The sequence below is a fragment of the Phocoena sinus genome, chromosome 9 (genome assembly GCF_008692025.1).
Source record: "Phocoena sinus isolate mPhoSin1 chromosome 9, mPhoSin1.pri, whole genome shotgun sequence".
Taxonomy (NCBI): Eukaryota; Metazoa; Chordata; class Mammalia; order Artiodactyla; family Phocoenidae; genus Phocoena; species Phocoena sinus.
The window spans coordinates 96,217,380-96,234,117 of NC_045771.1; the positions used below are offsets into that span (position 1 = coordinate 96,217,380).

Below are 16,738 nucleotides of genomic sequence, written 5' to 3' on the forward strand. Positions count from 1 at the left end.
CAGAAGCTCTTATCCCAGACTGGGATTCTACATTTCTTCATTGTCAGTTGGTTCCTATTAAGGTCCATCAATATAGGGCCCTAGAGGAGGTAGGAAGGCCAAAGTGGGAGAGAATCTTGCGCCTTTCGATCTCCTACCGTTCCTCTTGGTGTCACTGCAGCAATGGCTCTTCATCTTGGAAGCAGCAGTTAGAACAAGTAGCAGTTAGTTACAATCTCCAGACTTTTCTATACTCCCAGAACCAGTCTCATCACACCTCCTCTTATGTACTAACACCAGCTAGGCAGCATCCTCTCATTAGAGGGTAGAACTCTAGCGCCATGAAGCCCCTCCTCCAAGCACCAGCTTGAGAGCCCACCTCTTCAGAGGTCTGAGTTCCACCTTCCCCAGCCCCTTCTCCCAGCTCCTGGATTCTGATCATCCTGCCACTTCCCTGGACCCCGCTGCCTAAGGGTGGTAGCTGCTTCTTGCAGTTACTAACTCTACATCACCTCGGTATTCCCTTTTTCACTTCTTAGGTCTCCCATACCTATTTAATCAGGTCCCTACATTAAACAATTTCTGTTAAAACATTGAGTGTGGTTTCTGACTGATACCCTGATATCTTCACCCAGTTTGAGGGATTTGAAACAGAATTCAAAGTGCCCCTTTTCTTCAAAGACTCACAACTTAGGGAGGAAATAATACATAGGCACAAACATCTATAATACAAACAGAAATTGATTGTTGCCATAAAAAATCTGTAAGTAAAGAGTTTTAGGGGTTTAGAGGAGGAAAAAGGTGCTTCTGGCTAGGAGAAGCAGATAATCTTCATAAAGAAGGGAGGATTTTAAATCCTAAAGTGTGGAGGCTTCCCTGGTGGCGCAGTGGCTGGGGGTCCGCCTGCCGACGCAGGGGACACGGGTTCGTGCCCCGGTCCGGGAAGATCCCACATGCCGCGGAGCGGCTGGGCCTGTGAGCCATGGCCACTGAGCCTGCGCGTCCGGAGCCTGTGCTCCGCAACGGGAGAGGCCACAACAGTGAGAGGCCCGTGCACCGCAAAAAAAAAAAAAAAAAGAAAGAAAGAAAAAATATCCTAAAGTGTGCTTAGTCCTTAAAAGGAACAAAAAGAGGAGGGAGGAGGAAGAGAAAGCAAAAAAGAAACCATAACAGGAAATAAGGTTTGGAAGTTAAGTATAGAGAACAAAAGAGAGCTTGGTCTCTACACCAGTGTTGTCCAATAGAAATATACTGTGAGCCACAAATCCAAGCCACAAAACTAGTTTTAAATTATCTAGCAGCCAAACAATACAAAAAGTAAAAATAAATAAATGAAAGGAATTATATGTTATTTAATTCAATATATGTGAAATATTATTTCAATGATAATTAGTATAACAAGTACTAATGAACTCTGTACATTCTTTCCCTTACACTAAGTCTTCAAGATCCAGTGTGTTTTTACATTTACAGCACATCTTAGTCTAGGCTAGCCACATTTCAAGTACTCATAACCACATGTGGCTTTTGGCTACCATATTGGACAATGTTGATCTAAACAATAGGGAACTGTGAATGGTTCTGACCAAGGAAACCACTATAATCAGGGAAGCACTTAGAATTTTTAGTTATGGAAAAACGGTTTATTCAGTGGGCAGACATTTATTGAGTACCTGATATCTAATAATGACAACACTAAGAGACCTACTATTTACTGAGTGCATACATGTGTTTAACAACCACTAAATACCTTTGGAATTTTTTTATAGAGAGAAATTAGATGCCCTGCTCTAACAATGTCTTCAGTTATTTTCTTTAAAACGTTAGTTGAATTTTATAAATGTAGTGAGAGGCTTGTCAAATTTCTCAAAATAATTAAACAAGAGACCTTGAGTTTTCCAAAAAGTGTTTTCCTTAGCATTAAGGTTATAAAGCTGCATGCTGGATTTATGCTTCCTGAATATTGTAGGATCTGTCTATCCTCCCACTAATCCTCTCCTCGAGGGATCTTTAATATGGTGATTACTGGCATTCCTACTAAAATGATAAAAATACAGGAAATGTCATTTTAATGATTGTGGGTTTCAGCCCTTCCAAGTTACAAGATATAAATGAGAATTATTTACAAGTGGAGTGCATTTCCCCCTAGGAATTCATTTGGTTCACCTGGATTTATGGACTCAGTCTGTTTTCCATTTCATTTTATAAACGTTAAGCTAGCTATTAAGATAGGAAACACATCCAGGTAATGCGGGGAGTGAGGGTAGAGCCAGCTCTGTCCATAACCAGCAATGCTCACGTCACTGATTTCATTTAATCTTGGTAGATTAGTCACGAGACTCTGTGTCTTATCTTTTAACATTTGCTATTTATTGTTCTCCTACAAAAGGAAAAATTCCATAATTTTCCTCAAATCCTTCTTGGAATCAAAACAGGAATAAACAATTCCCAAACTTCTGTAAGTATTAATGGCATTGCCCTCATACTTTCAGTCTGTTTGAGGATTCAGTAAATGTGCTCTTTCCATGTTTGGTGTCAGGTCACCTGGGATTGTGATAGGACAATGGAATCTGGGTTCCGAGTGCAACTTCACTATCATAGGCTTTGCTAAATAACTCTGGACCTGGCCTTGATCATTGGTGGCATAGAGGAAGGGAAGAGGAAAAGGGAATTGAAAGTATTTCTAAACTGCAAAATGTTCCATATATGTGAGGTGTCAGTTAATACCAGTTCTTTACTTTTAAGTACATTACAACCTGCATGGGAGAAAAGTCATATTTGTGTGGGAGTGAGTAAGACTGCAGGAGGGAGACCTACTGAGGAGGGAGCATTATTGATAAGAGCTTGAACTAATGCCTGTGGGAGTGGAGAGGTGCGGTCGGGCTAAGGACAGCTGACCTTGATGCAAACTCAGCAATGGATATGATGCTAACAGAGAGTGTGGTGGCTTCAAGGATGGCTTCTCTCTAGGTTTTCTCACTTTGGCAACTGGGTACCTAGTTGTGCCATTCTCCAAGAGAGAATCACGGAGCAGGAGTGAATTTGGAGTCTAGGGGTGAAGAGGGAGCATCGTGGACATGAATGGATTCAACCTTGTGTAGGGTGAGATGCCCAGGGGACACACAGGAGGAGACTGCCACAGCCAATTGGATATATATGCCTAGAATTCAAGGGACAGGTCTGGGTAGAAAATATTGGGTGGGCTGAAAAGCGCTTTCAGTTTTTCAAGTAAAAATAAAAGACACATTTTTCATTTTCACCAAGAACTTTATTGAACAACGTATCCACCCTTTTGTTCCACTACCTCCTGCCATTTTTCAGGCAACTTCACAATTCCATCTTCCCAAAACTTTTTATCTTTTTGAGCAAAGAACTGTTCCAGGTGCCTTTTACAGTCTTCCAGGGAATTGGAATTTTTTACATTAAGAGAATTTTATAAAGACTGAAATAAATGGAAGTCTGAAGGTGCAATGTCTGCTGAATATGGCAGATGAGTCAGAACTTCCCAGCCAAGCTGTAACAGTTTTTGCCCGGTCATCAAAGAAACATGCACTCTTGGTGTTACCCTGATGGAAGATTATGCATTTTTCTGTTGACTAATTCTGGACACTTTTCATTGAGTGCTGCTTTCAGTTGGTCTACTTGGGAGCAGTATTTGTTAGAATTAATCGTTTGGTTTTCCAGAAGGAGCTCATAACAGAGGACTCCCTTCCAATCCCACCATATACACAACATCACCTTCTTTGGATGAAGACCAGCCTTTGGTGTGGTTGGTGGTTCATTTTACTTGCCCCACGATCTCCTCCATTCCACATTGCTGTACAGTATCCAGTTTTCATCACCCGCAATTTGTTTTAAAAACAGAATGTTTTCATTATGTTTAATTAGAGAATCGCATGTGGAAATACGGTCAAGAAGGTTTTTTTTGCTTAATTTATGTGGAACCCAAACATCAAAGTGATGAACATAACCAAGTTGGTGCAAATGACTTTCAACACTTGATTTGGATATTTTGAGTATGTCGGCTATCTCCCACGTGGTATAACGTTGATTGTTATTAATTATTGTTTTGATTCGATCACTATCGACTTCAACTGGTCTCCCCGACCATGGAGCATTATCCAGCGAGAAATCTCCAGCACGTATCTTCGCCAAACACTTTTGACATGTTCCATCAGTCACAGCACCTTCTCCATGCACTGCACAAATCTTTTTGTGTATTTCAGCTGCGTTTTTACCTTTCTTGAAATAGGAAAGCATAATATGCAGAAAATGTTGCTTTTTCTCTTCCATCTTCAATATTAAAATGGCTACACAAAAATTCACCAATTTTGATGTCTTTTTCTAAATGCACGCTGATATGACAGCTGTCACATACAATCTGACAAAATTGTTTCAAATTAAGTTAAAGACAACTAAGTGCTACTAGAGCCATGTGATGGAAGAAACCGAACGAATCTTTTGGCCAACCCAATATATACTTCAGAATCAAGAAGTGATTGAAGGCATGAAAGTGGATAAGCGCTCCTGGGAGATACATGTAGAGACAGAGAAGGAAATGGAGCAAGGACAGAACACTAGCAAACCAGTATTTTAAGGGAGGGAAGAGAAAGAAGAGCTCACAAAGGATTCTGAAGCTGGTGGTGCCACCTCTCCCCCTGCCCACCCACATCTGAGTTCATTTTCCTGCTGAGCTAGCCTCTTCCCACCTCTTGCTTCATTGTCTGAGGGCCCTCTCTGGTGCCAGAAGAACTGACTCAGCTAGCACAGGGCATCTCACAGGTGCTGAGAACTTAATGAACTCAGGTAGAGAAATAATCCAGCTTCCCATCCTTGGTGGGTCAATTCTGACATGTGTTCCACAGGGTTCACCCAAGGCCCATGGTGCCCACTGCCCCCACCTGACCACTAACACGCCTTTCATTGGCTTGTTTCCTGTCCTATTTCACTTTCCCCATTTCCTTGTTTGCACTTCCTGGGATCACTTCCCAAATAAACAACCTGCATTCTCCCTCCACCCACCCCCCATCTCAGAGTCTTGGAGGGAAAAACTAAACTAAGAGAGAAGGAGAGAAAAACTAAACTAAGAGAGAAGGAGAGACCAGATAGATAGGAGAGAATCAATGAAGTCTGGTGTCTTGGACGGGGAAAAGTGGAAGGACAGTTTCATGAAGGAATTGGTGAATAGTGCAAAATAGTGCAGAGATACTGAGCCAGAGAAGGAATGAAAATTTTCTCTGAATTTAGCAGCTGGAAGGTGACTTCGCCAAGAGCATTTTCAGTAAAGCAGTGGGAGTAGCAGGCAAATTTGGGGCACCGTCGTGTGACTGTGAGTTGAAAAAGAGGAGACAGCCATAAAAGGAGGAGAAATGGTAGGAGCTAGAGGGGAACGTGGGTGTGGGGGGGAAGTCTTGTTAAGTTGTTTAGGATGGCATGGATGGAGTGTGCCCAACAAGGCTAGGGCAGTAGCAATGGTGCCAGGAGAGGAGCGTGGGCCATTAATAGAGCACAGAAGGCCCTTTGAGGAAGAGTGAAAGGATGGAGTCCAAAGTGGAAACCATCCATCTTGGACCTACCTTGCCGCCAGCACCAGACCAAATGATAGATGTACACAGAGAAACTTTACAGTGGGTAAGAAATAGAGAAAGTTCCTAACCTGATTTCTATGTTCTCAGTAAAGTAGGAGACCAGTCAGCAGTCAATATCTATAGCAGAGATGATTAGAAACAGAGCTTTGAAAAGAGTGGTGAGGTCTGAAAAAGCACGTGTGGGAACTCAGTGCTGCAGACTGTACAGATGCACAGGACAACCACGAAATACGGTAAGTCCCCTGAATCCAAATCTTCAAGTTGCGAACTTTCAAAGATCCAAACGTGCCCCTGGATGCCAGCTGTTGTACTGCACTACTGCACTTTTCAAGGTACTGTACTGTTAGATTAAAAATATTTTCTTTATTTTTTTTGTGCTTGTTAGTCTTTTATATATTATTTGTGTGAAAAGTATTGTAAACCTATTACAGTACAGTACTATATAGCAGATTCTGTTAGTTGGGTACCTAGGCTAACTTTGTTGGACTTATGAACAAATTGGACTTACAAACGCACTCTCAGAACAGAACTCGTTCATACGTAGGGGACTTACTGTACTGAGATCCTTGCAGGGCTGAAGAATGTGAAGGCCTGGTGGCCTCGATCCCTGAGGTTTGGTTCAGCAACTCAGAGACAGAAGCCTAGAATCCTGAAGGATGTACTTATTCAAATGGGCATAGAAGTATATGGTTGTATTAGGCTTCTCCAGAGAAACAGAACCAATAGCGTGTGTGGGTGTGTGTGTGTGTATAAGAGAGAGAGAGAGAGAGAGCGAGAGACCAAATTTTGCAGGGCAGGCCAACAGGCTAGAGACCCAGAGAAGAGTTGATGTTGCAGCTCCAGTCTGGAGGCTGTCTAGAAGCAGAATTCCTTCTTCCTCTGGGGTCCTCAGTCTTCTTCTTGTAAGTCCTTCAACTGATTGGTGAGGCCCATACACATTATGGAGGGTCATCTGCTTTACTCAGTCTACTACTGATTGATTTATTTATTTATTTTTAAAGATTTTTTTGATGTGGACCTTTTTTTTTTTAACATCTTTATTGGAGCATAATTGCTTTACAACGGTGTGTTAGTTTCTGCTGTATAACAAGTGAATCAGCTATATGTACACATATATCCCTGTATCTCCTCCCTCTTGCGTCTCCCTCCCACCCTCCCTATCCCACCCCTCTAGGTGGTCACAAAGCACCAAGTTAATCTCCCTGTGCTATGCGGCTGCTTCCCGCTAGCTATCTATTTTATGTTTGGTAGTGTATATATGTCCATGCCACTCTCTCACTTCGTCCCAGCTTACCCTTCCCCCTCCCCGTGTCCTCAAGTCCATTCTCTATGTCTGCATCTTTATTCCTGTCCTGCCCATAGGTTCTTCAGCACCATTTTTTTTTTTTTTTTTAGATTCCATATATATGTATTAGTATACGGTGTTTGTTTTTCTCTTTCTGACTTACTTCACTCTGTATGACAGTCTCTAGGGATGTGGACCATTTTTAAAGTCTTTACTGACTTTGTTACAATATTGCTTCTGTTTTATGTTTTGGTTTTTTGGCTGCGGGGAATGTGGGATCTTAGCTCCCCGACCAGGGATCGAACCCACACCCCCTGCATTGGAAGGCGATGTCCTAACCACGGGACCACCAGGGAAGTCCCTACTACTGATTTAAATGTTAATCTCATCTAAAAAAATACCTTCATAGTCAGACAGAGAAAGACAAATATTGTATGATATCACTTATATGTGGAATCTAAAAAAAACGAACACAAATGAACTTATTTACAGAACAGAAATAGATTCACAGACATAGAAAACAAATTTACGGTTACCAAAGAGGAAAAGGGGGAAGGGTAAATTAGGAGTTTGGGATTAAAATGCACACACTATTATATATGGAGTAGATAACCAACAAGTATAGCACAGGGAACTATACTCAATATCTTGGAATAACCTATTATGGAAAAGAATCTAAAAATGTATATATATATACATGTATATATACATATGTGCGTGTGTGTGTGTATAACTGAATCACTGTGCTGTACACCTGAAACTAACACATTTTAAATCAACTATATTTCAACAACAACTTTAAAAAAGAGATAATAGAAAACATTTTTAAAAAGTGATTAGAAAAAAATACCTTCATAGTAACATCGAGACTGATGTTTGACCAGATATCTGGGTTCTGTGGCCTAGCCAAGTTGACACATAAACGTAACCATCACAATGATCGTAGTAAGCGAGTGACTGAAATTACAGCTAAAAGCCCGCACTGATTACATGTGAGAGTGCAACAGGAGAAAACTGACACCTTGAGGGAAAAAGTAAAGGGTTCAAGCAGTTTCTCAGAGTTGTCTGTGGGACCTGGACCAGAACCATCTGGAGATCTATGAGGTGCAGACTTCTAGGCACTGCCCCCATACCTAGGCAATTGAAATCTATGGAGGCAGGCTTTAGGGAACTGCATTTTTCCAAGCTTCTCGGGTGATTGTTACCAACATTAAAGCTTGAGAACTGCAGGATTAAAGGGGAGTTGCTCCTGAAGCTGCCAGATAAGCATGATGGGAATAAAGGAATTAGGAGAGTTTTTTCAATGAGACACCGTGTCCAAGGTGCAGGATGTTAATATTAAAGGTTGACGGCCTGTCCAGTCCCAGGATGAGGCCGTGGCTATGGGTGGCTGAAATGAAGGTGAAGTTCAATGTGGCTGCCTTTGTCAAAGAATTCTGCTGCTGAGTTGTTGCCTAGGTCACCCACTGGCCATTGGAATTGCCCTGGTTGATGGCAGGATTGAGGCTGGAGGATGGATAACCAACGCATTAATAGAGAGAGAAGAGGAACCTAAAGGGCTGCATTATAGCTACAAGCACAGAAGGTGTGCTATACCATCTTCTCTCCTGACCTCTCACTGTGCTAGCCATGGGAAGGTGAGCCCCCCTGAAAAATCAGCAGAGGAAGCAATGTCCTTGGGGAGAGCTGATGACAATAAAGAGTCAGCAGACAGCAAAGGAGTTTGTTTCTATTGGAACAGGGGTGACAGAGGGCACCAGGGAGAGTTTGGAGGGAAGTAGGAAGTTAAGAGGAAGGAATAGAAAAGGGGGTGTCTGGAGCATTAGGAAAAGCTAAACGACCAGTGGGTCTTTGGGGCAGAGGTGAAATACAACAGGATTGGGGGTCTGCAGGATTAACTGCATTTGCAGTTCCAAATGGAATTTGGGATTTAAGAAAAGCCGATGCTGCACAAATCCTTAGATTATTTCATTAAATGATGGTTATGTCAAATTGGCCTTGCCCTGGGTTCCAACTAGAAGAAGCTATTTTGGTCCCCGGGGAAAACCCTCTCCCAGGTGTGCAAGTGAAGGTGACGGTTAGTCCCCAGGACTTGGGCAGGGAGCATCGCAAGCTGGCTTTGGGAAGAGGGATGAGAAGAGAATTTCAGACGGATGAGAAAAAAAGAAGAAAAAAGCATGAAGGTGAGAAAGAGAAAGCATGTTTAGACCACGGGGCCAGATATTCAATAGTTGGCCACAGACCCCGCCATGCTTTGTCCTCATTCAATTCTCCTTCTTCCCTTGGATGCTGAACGCTGCCCGGCATGGGTGAGGCGATTTCCTCAGGACTGCCTGTGTGCACAGAGTGGTTCAGGGCTGTTCTCAGTATCCTGGGAAAGGGAGGATAAAAAGGAGACCTCCTTTCTCCACGGTTTTCACCTCTGAAGAATGACGAGCCCAGAGAGGCTGAACAGGACTCTGGGGAGGCCATGCCCCCAGGACACGGGCACATACCCAGCGGCGACGCCTGATGCCTTTCCCAAAAGTCCTGGCTGCTTCTCAAAGAATGAGAACGCCAGTGTGAGCTCATTTGAACCTGGCTGAAGGGAAACGGTTGTGGAGAAGAATTTAGGAAAGTTTGCTCTTTTCCTCTGCCCCAGAGACAGCGGTGTTGGCATTATCAACTGTGACAAAGAGAAGTCCATTTGAGAATTATTCTTTATATTCATCTCAACCAAAAGGACGGTGGAAAGGACTCATGCTGCTTTGATGTGTAATATAAAAGACTCAAAAATAGTTTTTAAAGAATTTTCATCAAATTCTTTAAATAATAAAACCGAATAATTATTTGGTTCTCCCGTGAAGGAAAATACAAGGCACTGAGTTTTAGTTCATTACACATCATCCTTCAACTAAGTTCACTTGGGACCCAGGAAAACATTAACAATATTTATCAAACAGTTGAATGATACATTTCTTTCTGGGGCCCTAAACCAGATAACCAGTGGGATAGGAATGTCACAATGCATCTGAGGCCCCTGGATGGACTCCAGCTCCTAACAAGGGCTGGTGATGCTGACAATAGTGATTTATGTATCACTCGAGATTTGTTAAATCAGATCATACGAAGGAAAGGAAGGTAATAAATAAAGAATGTGTGAGTAAAAGGAAGCAGAATCAAGGGAAGTTTTGAGACAAGTACCTATGTAATTCTTTCCTTAAAAATTCCTTTTGATGTAAAAGGAATTTGTGAACTCCATCTGCACTAATCAAACTACTCCAAATAAAACTGCTCAGGTACTTATTAAACACCCAACCCCATGAATCTAAAGGGAGCACTGAATTTTTTTTTTTTTTTTTTTTTTTTTTTTTGAGGTATGCGGGCCTCTCACTGTTGTGGCCTCTCCCATTGCTCCGTACGCGCAGGCTCAGCGGCCATGGCTCACAGGCCCAGCCGCTCCGCGGCATGTGGAATCTTCCCGGACCGGGCACGATCCCGTGTCCCCTGCATCGGCAAGCGGACTCTCAACCACTGCGCCACCAGGGAAGCCCCGGGAGCACTGAATTTTAATCTTAAAATGGGACGTGTGGACAAGGAATCGGAGACATGAATTGCTATTAGCTATGCCGGCGACCGTTCTGCACGGCCTTGTAGGCCCTCATCTGTAAAAGAGAAACAACGGTGTGCATCTTGCCTCCACTGCAGGGTTGTTCTCAGAAATAAGTGAGACCTCTTTTAACTTCTGAAGCACTCTGCAAATGGAACGGATTGTCGTTATTCCATTATTCTTTGGAGTTGCACTTATCATTTGCAGAAAAAGGCACTGAGCATGGGCTGAAAGATAAAGTTGCAGTCCTCCTAAGCATCTGAGCTCTTCTCTGCTTGGCCACCTTTTACCACTCCTGCAGCTAAATATAGAAGAAAAGACTCCAATGCAGAAGGTGGAGACAAATTGTTGGGCTCCTCTTCTAACTTCATCAAGATTCTTGGCTTTCTTCTTCATACCCATGTTTGAATTATTAGGTAGCAGACATGCTGTCAAAAGACTGGGTAATTATCTGTCATTTCCCATGTCTGAAGGCAGCCTTCCACCTCTGCAGCTAGATGGATAATCTGTGCTTGCATTCCAAAATTTATTATATTTGGATTTTATGTGGGTGTGCATGATGCCTCGAGGGAGAAACCTCAAGAAACCTCTCTTCTCCCCCACAACCTCCTCCCCGACCCACAGCCACACACACACACAGACACACACAGACTCACATGTACCACACATACACACACCCCAAAGCAGGGCTCTGTGGACCAAAAACTGACCCCAAAACTTTGGATATTTTTTCATGAATCTTTCAACTATACATCTGTGTTTGTAGTCTCATTTTCACATCATTTTCTAACCCAATCAATGTTTGGTCATATGCAATCAAGTGGAAAAACAAAAGCCCAAATACTAATGGATCTCTTCCTTAAGCTACCATCGCTCTTTACAAAAGATTATCTCATTATGTAGAAAATATTATGGTAATAGCTTTAGAGCTGAAGATGTCCTTTAGAGACCTGTTCATTAAAGGCAAAAATCAAAAGGCTGATTCAGTAAAGAATATGTTTTGACTTGTTTTCCCACCTGTAGAAATGGATCGACAATGATGTACCTCTGCCTCTAGTCTGGTTCTCTTTGGGACCAGTAGCATGCCTTTTTAAGACAACTTGTAGGCATTGGAAGGAAAAGTCCCTTACTCATTCTGAAATTCTATCCAGATAACAGGAATCATGACAAGCAACCATGTATCTACTTAGAGCAAATAATGAACGTATCCTCTGAACCAACTATTGAAGGCTCAGAGTGTGCTAGGCCCTGAAAAGACACAGATGAAAGATGAAGTCACTTGCTGTCCATGATATACCCACGTGGACAGTCAGCACAGTGACTGCTGACGTACAGCAGAGCAAAGGCGCCTCTCTGCTTAGAGCAGGAGGAATGGGATGGGGGAAAGGAATGTTGAAGGGAGAATCAGAAATTTTCCTGCAGACACAAGAACTGCAGCTCTTGCATGAAGGCATAAAAGAGCATCAGAAATTTGGGAAACAGTTAAGAGTTCCACATGGCTTGAGTATAAGACTCCATCATCTGGAGGCAGGCAGAGGTCAGATCATAAAGACAATGCACACCATATAAGGACTTGAAGCTTCATCCTTTAAGTCAACAGTTGTCACAGTGTGGTTCTTAGAACAGCAACACCACCTGGGATCTTGTTAGAAATGCAAAATTTACTGTTTGCAGATGACATCATACTAAACATGGAGAATCTTAAAGATGCTACCAGAAAAATACTACAGCTAATCAATGAATTTGGTAAAGTAGCAGGATACAAAATTAATGCACAGAAATCTCTTGCATTCCTATACACTAATGATGAAAAAGCTGAAAGTGAAATTAAGGAAACACACCCATTTACCATTGCAACAAAAAGAATAAAATATCTAGGAATAAACCTACCTAAGAAGACAAAAGACCTGTATGCAGAAAATTATAAGACACTGATGAAAGAAATTAAAGATGATACAAACAGATGGAGAGATATACCATGTTCTTGGATTGGAAGAATCAACATTGTGAAAATGACTCTACTACCCAAAGCAATCGACAGATTCAATGCAATCCCTATCAAACCACCACTGGCATTTTTCAGAGAACTAGAACAAAAACTTTCACAATTTGTATGGAAACACAAAAGACCCTGAATAGCCAAAGCAATCTTGAGAAAGAAAAGCAGAGCTGGAGGAATCAGGCTCCCTGACTTCAGACTATACTACACAACTACAGTAATCAAGACAGTATGGTACTGGCAGAAAAACAGAAATATAGATCAATGGAACAGGATAGAAAGCCCAGAGATAAACCCACACACATATGGTCACCTTATTTTTGATAAAGGAGGCAAGAACGTACAATGGAGAAAGACACCCTCTTCAATAAGTGGTGCTGGGAAAATTGGACAGCTACATGTAAAAGAATGAAATTAGAACACTCCCTAACACCATACACAAAAGTAACTTCAAAATGGATGAAAGACCTAAATGTAAGGCCTGACACTAGAAATCCCTTAGAGGAACACATAGGCAGAACACTCTATGACATAAATCACAGCAATATCCTTTTTGACCCACCTCCTAGAGAAATGGAAATAAAAACAAAAATAAACAAAGGGGACCTAATGAAACTTAAAAGCTTTTGCACAGCAAAGGAAACCATAAACAAGACCAAAAGACAACCCTCAGAATAGGAGAAAATATTTGCAAATGAAGCAACTGACAAAGGATTAATCTCCAAAATATACAAGCAGCTCATGCAGCTCAATATCAAAAAAACAAACAACCCAATCCAAAAACGGGCAGAAGACCTAAATAGACATTTCTCCAAAGAAGATATACAGATTGCCAACAAACACATGAAAGAATGCTCAACATCATTAATCATTAGAGAAATGAAAATCAAAAATACAATGAGGGCTTCCCTGGTGGCGCAGTGGTTGAGAGTCCGCCTGCCGATGCAGGGGACACGGGTTCGTGCCCCGGTCTGGGAGGATCCCACATGCCGCGGAGCGGCTGGGCCCGTGAGCCATGGCCGCTGAGCCTGTGCATCCGGAGCCTGTGCTCTGCAATGGGAGAGGCCACAGCGGTGAAAGGCCCGCGTACCACAAAAAAAAAAAAAAAAAAAAAAAAAAATACAATGAGATATCACCTCATACCAGTCAGAATGACCATCATCAAAAATCTACAGACAATAAATGCTAGAGAGGGTGTGGAGAAAAGGGAACCCTCTTGCACTGTTCGTTGGAATGTAAATTGATACAGCCACTATGGAGAACAGTATGGAGGCTCCTTAAAAAACTAAAAATAGAACTACCATACGACCCAGCAATCCCACTACTGGGCATATACCCTGAGAAAACCATAATTCAAAAAGAGTCATGTACCACAATGTTCACTGCAGCTCTGTTTACAGTAGCCAGGACATGGAAGCAACCTAAGTGTCCATTGACAGATGAATGGATAAAGAAGATGTGGAACATATATACAATGGAATATTACTTAGCCATAAAAAGAATGAAATTTAGTTATTTAGTTATTTCATTTCTGTAGTGAGGTGGATGGACCTAGAGTCTTACAGAGTGAAGTAAGTCAGAAAGAGAAAAACAAATACCATATGCTAACACATACACATGGAATCTAAGAAAAAAAGGTCATGAAAAGCCTGGGGCAGGACAGGAATAAAGATGCATACCTACTAGGGAACGGACTTGAGGACACGGGGAGGGGGAAGGTTAAGCTGGGGCAAAGTGAGAGAGTGGCATGTACATATATACACTACGAAATGTAAAACTGATAGCTAGTCGGAAGCAGCCACATAGAACAGGGAGATCAGCTCGGTGCTTTGTAACCACCTAGAGGGGTGGGATAGGGAGGGTGAGAGGGAGAGAGATGCAAGAGGGAAGAGATATGGGGATATATGTATATGTATAGCTGATTCACTTTGTTATAAAGCAGAAACTAACACACCATTGTAAAGCAATTATACTCCAATAAAGATGTTAAAAATAAATAAAGTTTAAAAAAGTCTACAGAACTTATCTACAAAACAGAAATAGAGTTACAGATGTAGAAAATAAACTTATGGTTACTGGGGTGAGGGGGTAAGGGGAGAGAGGGATAAATTCGAAGATTGGGATTGACACATACACACTACTAGATATAAAATAGATAACTAATAAGGACCTACTGTGTAGCACAGGGAACTCTACTCAGTACTCTGTAATTGCCTAAATGGGAAAAGAATCTAAAAAAGAGTGGATATGTGTACATGTATAACTGATTCACTTTGCTGTATTCCTGAAACTAACACAACATTGTAAATAAACTACACCCCAATAAAAATTTAATATATATATATATATATATATATATTCCATATTCAACAAGATAAACACAATGCACAAACATAAGGCTCTTGACTTGGAATCAAATTTAAAAAACACAGCTATACAAGTTGTCTTAAATATAGACTTATAGAAGGAGATTAGAGAGATTAGTTGAGAATATACTCTGACTTGATCGAAAGTGTGTTGCTCATTCTTGATCTGGCTTTCAACCTGGCTGACTCACTCATAAAACCATCATGTCGCAAGGGTCACGTGGCACCCAGGCATCAACAGTGTTCCCTCTCCCATGTAATCAACTGTCCTCACCCCTTCACTCCCAGTGAGCTTGTTCATATCTATCCTCTGTGCTGTGTTCATTCCTTTGGCTTTAAAGCAGTCTCTTTTGAGTGAATATATGGTCAACTCAAAATTCAGACTCTCTTTTAGGAATGATTCTTCTCCAGTGGGGGTCCTACTCTACTTTTTTTCCTTTCACACATCCTCAGAGGAGCAGAGGAGAGGATTCTGGCCTCCATGCTGTCCCCTGGGCATAAAGGTCTCCCTGATTCCCCAGGTCACTGGTCTCCTTTAACTGATGTTTCCCAAGGTGTGTCTGGTCTTTGAGATGTCACGCTGACACCAACTGCTAGAGTATGCAGCTCCCACCGTGATCTTCATGAATTCAGTCCCTCCCTCGGCCTCCTCTTCCTGGGCCTTCCAGCGTATAGTTCTATCAGCACTTCTGGGCTCTCCCTGCCCCAAACTGGACACACAAAACTTCTGCCTCCTTAACCTTCTATGCTCTGGCTGTGAGTCACAAGAAAACTGTCACATCATTAATCATTAGGAAAACGCAAATTTCAGTCACTACACATACCACGACACATCTAGTAGAATGGTTAAGATTTAAAAGACACCACGCCAAGAGTTGGTGGGTATTTAGATTAACCTGAACTCTCCTACATGGCTGGTGGGAATGTAAAATCATCAACATGAACCAGCCTTTCCACTGTTAGATATTTACCAAAGAGAGATGAAAGTGTAAGTTCGTGCAAAGGCTTGAGCAGAGTGATAGCTTGTCCAAGCTGCTGGACGCTCAAAGATTGGATATGGCCTCCTGAGAAGGAACATGGGCCTGAGGTCATTTTTATTGGATCCTATCCAAGAGGACACCTATCACAGGGTGAGGGAACAGGGAGAGTCCAGGTGAGATGGAGCGTGGCGAGGGGGGTGTTACCATGTCAAGGGCATAGTCAGAAGGTCCAGCAGGGGACCCTCTGAAGAAGCCAGGAAGTGCTCTTGGAGAAAATCCTCAGCTTTCAACAGCAACCAGGCCCAAAATGCACAACAGGGAGAAGCCACCCTCACTTTCCACACTGAAGCTTCTTGCCTGCTATCGGCTAGTAAAGGAGATTTAACTCTAAATCCAGTTCAGAGGTTTTGAAATACACACCAGACTAGGCATTCTAATTATCAAATGGAAAGTCCCAGGACCTTCTATTACCTAGGACATAACAGAGAAGCCACAGGTCCTGCCATAGGATGGGGAAAAACTAGGAACACAAAAATAAATATGCACTTGGAACATATCCCTGGAATAGTACCTGTTTAATGGATGTACTATGCTTTAAAATGCCTCAGAATATAGAAAATGCTTGAATAAACCAGAGCGCATCCATATGATAGACTAGTATAAAGATAATTATTTTTTTATTGTTTTGAAAACTATGAAATAGCCTGAAAAAATCATAATGGTATGTGAAAAAAAGTAGGATGCAAAACTCTTAATTCCACAGTATGATATATGATCCCAACTCTATAAAAAATTTTATAACTATAACTATATATATATGCCACCAGTGGTTTTCTTTAGGTGGTGAGCTTTCTGATTACTTCTAATTCCTTAATCATACTTTTCTGCACGTTGAACATTTTCTACAGTTAACCCTGAAACGTTTTTTGGGTTTTGTTTTGGTGGTGGCAGG

At 41.9% G+C, this 16,738-nt stretch overlaps 1 protein-coding gene across 2 annotated transcripts in view; it reads right to left on the minus strand.

Annotated features, from left to right (window-relative positions):
• The window catches only part of C9H7orf25 (chromosome 9 C7orf25 homolog), a 199,680-nt gene that overhangs the window by 132,254 nt on the left and 50,688 nt on the right, over window positions 1-16,738 (minus strand). The gene's annotated exons all lie outside the window — the stretch shown is intronic.